General features: G+C 34.4%; 1 long non-coding RNA gene across 1 annotated transcript; it reads right to left on the reverse strand.

Moving 5' to 3' along the window:
- Nucleotides 1–5417: 5417 nt before the first annotated feature.
- On the reverse strand, nt 5418–6212 carry LOC111195156 (uncharacterized). Its single transcript, XR_007429579.1, has 2 exons — nt 6016–6212; nt 5418–5824 (listed from the first exon to the last, which is right to left on the reverse strand). It is a non-coding gene; the product is annotated as an uncharacterized LOC111195156 (long non-coding RNA).
- Between the last annotated feature and the right edge of the window lie 1090 nt (nt 6213–7302).

Genomic DNA, 7302 nt, shown 5'->3' on the forward strand with positions numbered 1-7302 from the left:
GACCACAAAAAACTAATAAACCTACTACAGCTCCACTCGGTAATCGAGATGTTTATTGTAGTTTTTTTGGTTGTTGGAGGAGGACATTATTCCAAATAAAGGTATGTTTTTGAGTTAATTTACTCCCTGTGCCTGTGTCTCTCTGTGTCTCAGGACTACAGGGTCACGGTGGCCACACCCCATCCCCGGGGATGCTGTCACATGTCTTAAATTGACCTGATGTTTAGTTTTTTTTTTACAGTGTGGTTAAAGCAAAGCTGAAATAAACACACTTAATTGAACTCACAGGATTGGCAGAAGAAAGCACGCTGGACTGAGCAGTCGCCGTCATCAAACCAGCCACCAGAGTAAACATCAGTAGTTCCACGAAAACCAAAATAAAAAAAGTTCCAAGGATTATATGAACTACTGAACATACTCTTAACCACATAACCGCAGTTGTCCTTGCCCCCAGCGTTATTAGGATTGCCTGAAGACCACTTGATGGCAGAATTGTTAGTTTGGTCTGACCACTTCCAGGCGTCTCTGAAGAATCCGATCCAGTTCATTCCATATGGAGCCACAGTCTGTACAAAAGTGTTTTCTATAAGGTTGATCGGGCAGGCGAGGTCCGTGTGGCTCTGTCTGCAGAACGTCTGGGCATTCGTCCAGGTCTTTACATCAGAGTAGGGTTTAAACATGTCTAGGTCAATGTATTTTTCTAGAAAAATTCAAACACAGGTTCAGAGATGCAGTGTGTATATATATATATATATATATATATACTGTATATATAAGCCCAGATGTCTACTAGTAAAAACACATACACTACAAACAGCTGTATTAAAAGTACACTTTCAGTCAAAAGTTACAGGACACCTCTATTGTTTAGTTGTCCAGTAGCTGCAGTGCTGTATGATTCAGACAAGATGTTTTTTTTATTTTCTCTTTATCTTATCAATTACTTTATTACTGCACTATTTCACCTGTCAGACTGACTCTAATTCTTCTCTTCATTGCTGGAATTGAGACTTAGTGCAGTCATGTTAAGCTAAAGAGCTAAAGGCTAAAGCTGTTTCCAGGTGAATCAGCCAGACGCCTCCCTGTACCAGGTTTCTCCAGTTTCCAAGAGTCTTTTGAAAAAGTGTAGGAAACAGTATTCACTGGTCTCTGGCTTCATCTGTAATTTCTCTAAAGAAAAGACTTTAAATTTTAATAGTACACTGATCCAGCACTGCTTTACTACAGACAAAGGCTTTTTTTTTTTTTTTTTTTTTTAATCCGTTTTCAAAGCTCAGGTAATTTTCAATGCTGTTTGCTAAAAATCACCCCCTTCATTTTTAAACATATATGTTTTTTTTTCCAGTTTTCCTTTTTACAGTATACTTATTTTTTATTAAAACAGAAAATTGCTAAAATATTTTTTAGTTTAAATTTGTTTTCCTTTAAGACCCTAGCCATTTACTGCAAAAATTTAAACTTTTGACCAGTAACATATATATCAAATTCAGTCGAATATGTGCTTAAATTTGGAATTCTTCATAATAATTTTGCAATAATATTGTGATATTGTGATCATTTTGATCATTTTAAGATTCTCATTGTCTAAATTTCAGTTTTTGTCTAAGCTTACTAAAAAGTAGAACCACATTTTTTTATCGTCTACGATTGATTTTTGGTGGGCCTGATGAATCAAAATGAGTCACATCCAAAAAACTTAACTCCTCTAACCCTGTTGTAAATGATTTGCTACCTGTTTGGTTTAGAATATCTTGTGGAGTCCCACAGGGTTCAGTTATGTAACCTTTGTAACTGATGTCATCTATGAAAGTAATATCATTATAAGTGGTGGAAGTGTGAGTTTACATAAAGGGTCTTATAGGTTAAACCAACAAACATGGTAGGTAACAGAATGTTAAATTATTTCTCACCATCGTAGCAAATGAAGGGGATTGGAGCTGAACATTGGCCATCCCGCCACTTTCCATCTTTACCTATTAACACACACTGTTCTAAACCATAAAGATTGTCTGGCTGATTTGAGTCCCAATAAGAAAAAATTCCCAGTGGGTCATTATTACGGGAGCAGCGCCAGCTGTCAATATCGTTATACAGACCGACCCAGGCCTCAGACGTGAAACTGAGTCTCTGAGCTTCTCTCTGAATTCGTCCCAAATCCATGTAATTTTCTACTGTAGCCAGATCTGCATAGTGCTCTCTGCAGTAAGTCTGAGCGTCGGTCCAGCTCTTCTGATCTGTGATCAGATGGTACTGACGTGAGACAGACGAGAACGTTGGGAGAACTCCTGAGGGAAACACTGTTTAAGAAAAAAAAGGCATTTTCTGTCATTATATGAATATTCAGGACACAGGACACATTCTTTGAAAGACTTAAAGGAGACGTTTAGATAAAAGACACAACAAAAACTTTTGGATATCAGGTATCGTAAACGTGAACACCACAGAAATAAGTTTGTGTTTTGGTCTCCTGTCCATAGAAAAGCTCTGCTTTAGTCACTGAAAACTAGGCTTTTTGAATTTTGAAATAGTTTATGGTTGTATCGTATTCAAAGTAACTGCAGTCTGACATAAGTGACATAAATGTACTAAATTTCAGTAAACTTTAGCATTGAAATGAACTGAAAAACTACATTTTCTGGTGCTTTGATTTACCATTTAAACTTTTAGACTTCCCAAAGTCCTTATAAGCAAGTCAGTTCACTCAGCGGCCATCTTTAAAACATGACCGGGTGCATATTCCCAGTCATGCAACATCAGCCTTCCACTTGTTTGAATGGGTAAAGACCAAAATACTGGCAACCTAATTAACATTAGATTAATTGACAACCAGATTAACATTTCAGAAACATATTTTAAATCACTGATAAAACACATTTTTCTAAAAGGCATAATGACTATAATGTTATATTAAAGTAGAATGTAAATATATTAAAGAGGTGGGGGGGATGGGGGGTGGTATGTGTGCAGGTGTGTGACGGATCACAGTATAAACCAATAGGGTGTTGGAATGGTATATGTTTATACTTCTCTACATCCAATCACAATCAGATTCACTCTATCTGGATGGAGAGATTTATCTGGATAGGGGTTTTATTGAATGATGAGAAGCCGGAATGAAAACCAGCTGAAATTAAATAGGATGTAAAATGTAAAGAGTAGAAAGTTCAGAAAATTGTGTGAAAATGTTAGAAGAAAAGCTAAAAAAAAATTCTGCAATACAATATGTATAACCAACATTTATTTAACTAAGATAATGTAGTATTTAAACCTCATTAATTGACACCTCTGACTAAATTCAATATTCAACATAGGCACATTTAAAATCCATAAATTAAATTAAAATATCATACCTGTGACCAACATGAGCTGAAACACAATCCACTGTATTGATTTGTTGAAGTGAGAAAATAACGCCATAATTATGAAAAGTAATGTTGAGGAGGTGAAGATGGATTCTTCTTCTTCTTCTTCTTCTCTGATCTCTGTGGTCTTCAGATCTTCTTTTTCTGAGCTATTTATCCTCCCTTAGGGGTCATCTCCTTTGCAAAACATTAGAGATTCTGAGATTCTGATCAGTCAAACAGAGACTGATTTCCATCCTCACTTTCCATGAAGAATCTGAGGCTCTTTAATCAAATCCAATCAAACAGCATGGAAATAGTTACTGATCTCACTCAGCCGCATCACCTTACTGAGGCCGGGGCAGAGAGAGAGGTCAGGCTGGATTTAATATGTGATTAAAAATGAATAATAGATCCATGTCTAAATAAACAGTTAAATTACTATTACAACAATATTCAAGTTAAATTATATTAACTTTTCTAACTGTTTTCTAGCGTTCTGCAAAAAAAAAAGCAAAACATAACATTCTGTGCTCAGTTTCCCAAAAGTGTTAAAAGACATTAACCAGTTAACAGCCAGAGAGCAAGAGAGAGAGAGATTTTGGTGTGATACTCGTTTTATATTTAATAAACATGATTGCATTTTATGGAGGCCCAAAACTGACAAAATTAATAAAAGTAAAATGGTGATTAAAAGAGTAAAGAATAATTTATGGGTTTCTTTATTAACATTGTTTAATTTTTATTTTGATTCATTTCTTTATTTATTTACATAACTATTTATTTCTGCATTGATTTATTTACCAATGTATTTATTTCTGAATTAATTTATTTCCAGATTTATTTATTTTGGCATTCATTTATATCCTTATTTATTTATTTATTTATTTATTTATTTATTTATTTACGTTTTTCCTTGTCCTTATATGATAATGAAGGGGCGTGTTTTTCACCCCAGACTTCAATCAATCAAGCAATCAAGCCCAGAGAGAGGAGCTGATATGAGTAGAAGAGTTCTGTTTATGTTTACTCAGGTTGAATCTGATCTGCAGTCAGAACAGCACTTGGAAGATTTTGGAACCTCTTGTTAAATTCATATAGTTTCCCAGGTAAGTGATTTCTTTATTATGAATACTGTATCTTTGGGTTAGTTTGTTATTGTTTAGATAATTTTTAGTGAAGCTTTCAAATGTGCACATTTTCAGCAATTTCAGTTTTTAAGCGCTGCATTTTATTGACAAATAATCATTTAGAACACATTTTAAGTTAAAATAATACAAATAATCCATATTACAGGCATATTTCATGGAGAATCCATTGTTTTGTGTATTTATTTGTGTATATTTGTGTCTTTTTCTCAGCTTGATCTGAACTGCAGTCATCACACCTCTTGGAAGATTTCTAAAATTCAGGTATGTGTTTTTTGTGAATGTCTTTTACAATTTGTTAATTTTTAGCTAAATGTAATTGAAGCTATTCCTTTTTTTTTAAACCTTCCCCTCCCTCTTTAGAGGACAATTAAGCTTTTTTTTAATAGTTAATTCAGGGATATCTGTGGTCATTGTTCATATAATAGTGAGGTAATATTATAAACAAAATAACAGACAAAAAGTGAGGTGCAGTGGGGGGAAAAAGAAAAAGGGAAAAAGTGGAGAGAAATATAAATAAAAATACAAAATAATACATAGGAAAAAAAGACAAATATTAAGTAACAACAACAAAGGGAGCAAAACAGCTACGAAAAAGAATGAAGAAATAAATAAGCAAATAAGTTAAGTGAAGCTACTCAGATGTGCACTTTTTTAACCTTTTCAGTTCGTAAGCTTTATTAGCTTATTAGTAACACAGTGGCAATATGTGTTATATGTGTTTTATCATCATATTTGACACAGATATGTAGTTTGTAAAGGTTTGTACATTTTGTAGGATGGGGAAAAAAATTGAGATACATATATTGTATATCGCTATTCAGCAATTATTGAGATATATATTTTTTTCCATATCACATAGTCCTAATCCAATTACTACTAATCAAAAATAGACGAACAGAGATAAATAAAAGCTCAGAAAAAAATGTACAGTTTCACACAAAGCTTTAATTTAAATAAATTTTTAATTATCAAAAAAACAATAAGGAGAATTTTCTGGGTTGTTTGTTTTGATTAAAACAACATTTATTAAGGCATTAAGTATATTGTTGTTCTATAGCTGGATTTATGCTAGGCGCTAGCGCTGCTATTTATACAGCGTGAACTCACTGTTGCCACCTACTGTAAATATTATGAACTGCAATAACTAATCACATCTACACAGCAAACATGCAGCTCTAGTGTTTACATTTCACACACACTGGTGGTGTTTTTTTCCTTTTCGTTTTCCTTCCTTTTCTCTTTCTGCTTGTAAAACATGGATCCATCTGAGTGTTTTTTCCATTGCAGTGTGGTGTTCTCCACCATCCACTGCTCCATCAGCTTTTGCTGCATCTGAGGAGCAGAATAAGCGTCTGTTAGTACATGTTGTAGCTCCACCCCCTCATTAGCAGTCTATCCTTTTATATGTGGTATTAAATGACTCTTGCAGTTAATAATAATAATAATAATAATAATAATAATAATAAGATTCTTGCAGTTAATAATTTTATTTACTGCTCCCTGACGAACAGAGTGACACTCACATTCTCCAGGAGATCCGCCTGCACTGTAGGGTCATTCATGTCCTGGCTGGAATGAACCACCAGCCTCATTACTTGTGTATTTTTCGGCACTTTAATACAGACAAATGCAGACACGTCATCTGAATAGTCCATTCAGTCATTTATCAAATATTTAAACCATTTTTTCTGTCTTAGTTTGATCAACTAAACATGTTGTATAATATTGTGTCTATATATTCTGTGGCTAAGTCTCTAACCTGCTGACGGGAATAAACAGCAAATAAATGAAGGAGGAAGACAGACTAAGCCAGAGGCTGAACATCTTACTCTCTATTTACAACTGGCATTAACCTCTTGAGACCCTGTGTCTTCATATGGGCACGGTACATTTATGCTTCTCTGCACCATAATGCTTAACTTTTTAAAACGTTGACCCTTTGGCCTCGTATGAAAACACTGCCATTGTACCATTTGGTGATCACATGAAACATTACACTCAATCATTCCCAAACGGCAAGGATACATTTTCAGTGTTAAAATACATTATTGTCCCTATATGAGGATATTGTGGTTTGCAAAAATTACTTTTTATACTCAATGCAAATAAAATGGGTGAAATTAAAAATGCACAACAAGCTAAAGTCTGGGAGGTTTTTAACATACCATCAAATTTCTTAAGTCAGATTTCCCACATCAAATTTTAAAAATCTAATTCTCACAACATTTCTCACATTACATTTCTTACATTAGATTTCTCACTCAGATTTCTTACTCAGATTTGTGACTAAAATTTCTCACATTACATTTCTCAAATCAAATTTTTCTCACATCACATTTTTGCATCAGATGCGGCAGTTAATTTCACTTTTTTTTTTTATCCAGTATTTTTTTACTGAAGCATGCTCAGCAAACTCGTGTATTATCACTGTTATTTAGTAAGTTTCAGCCTTTCCAGTTATGCGGTAAACATGGGTGGTTTCCAAAAGAACTTTAGGAGAACTTTTGGCTAAACTTATGTTAACTTACAAACTTAAAAACGTAATGAGGTCTAATCAGTTGAGCTGATTTTAAATTTAAATTTTTAACGCATGGTTAAACGAGTGGTAAACTGAACTCACCGTACTGGCAGAAGAAAGCACGCTGGTTTGAGCAGCTGCCATCATCAAACAAGCCAGCAGAAGTTCCACCATTGCTAAACACACTCTTAACCACATAACCGCAGTTGTCCTTGCCTCCAGCGTTATTCGGCTGGTCTGTAAACCACCTAACGTCAGAGCTGTTGCTTTTGTCTGACCACTTCCAGCCATC

This window comes from Astyanax mexicanus, chromosome 25 (assembly GCF_023375975.1).
Source record: "Astyanax mexicanus isolate ESR-SI-001 chromosome 25, AstMex3_surface, whole genome shotgun sequence".
NCBI classification, from domain to species: domain Eukaryota; kingdom Metazoa; phylum Chordata; class Actinopteri; order Characiformes; family Acestrorhamphidae; genus Astyanax; species Astyanax mexicanus.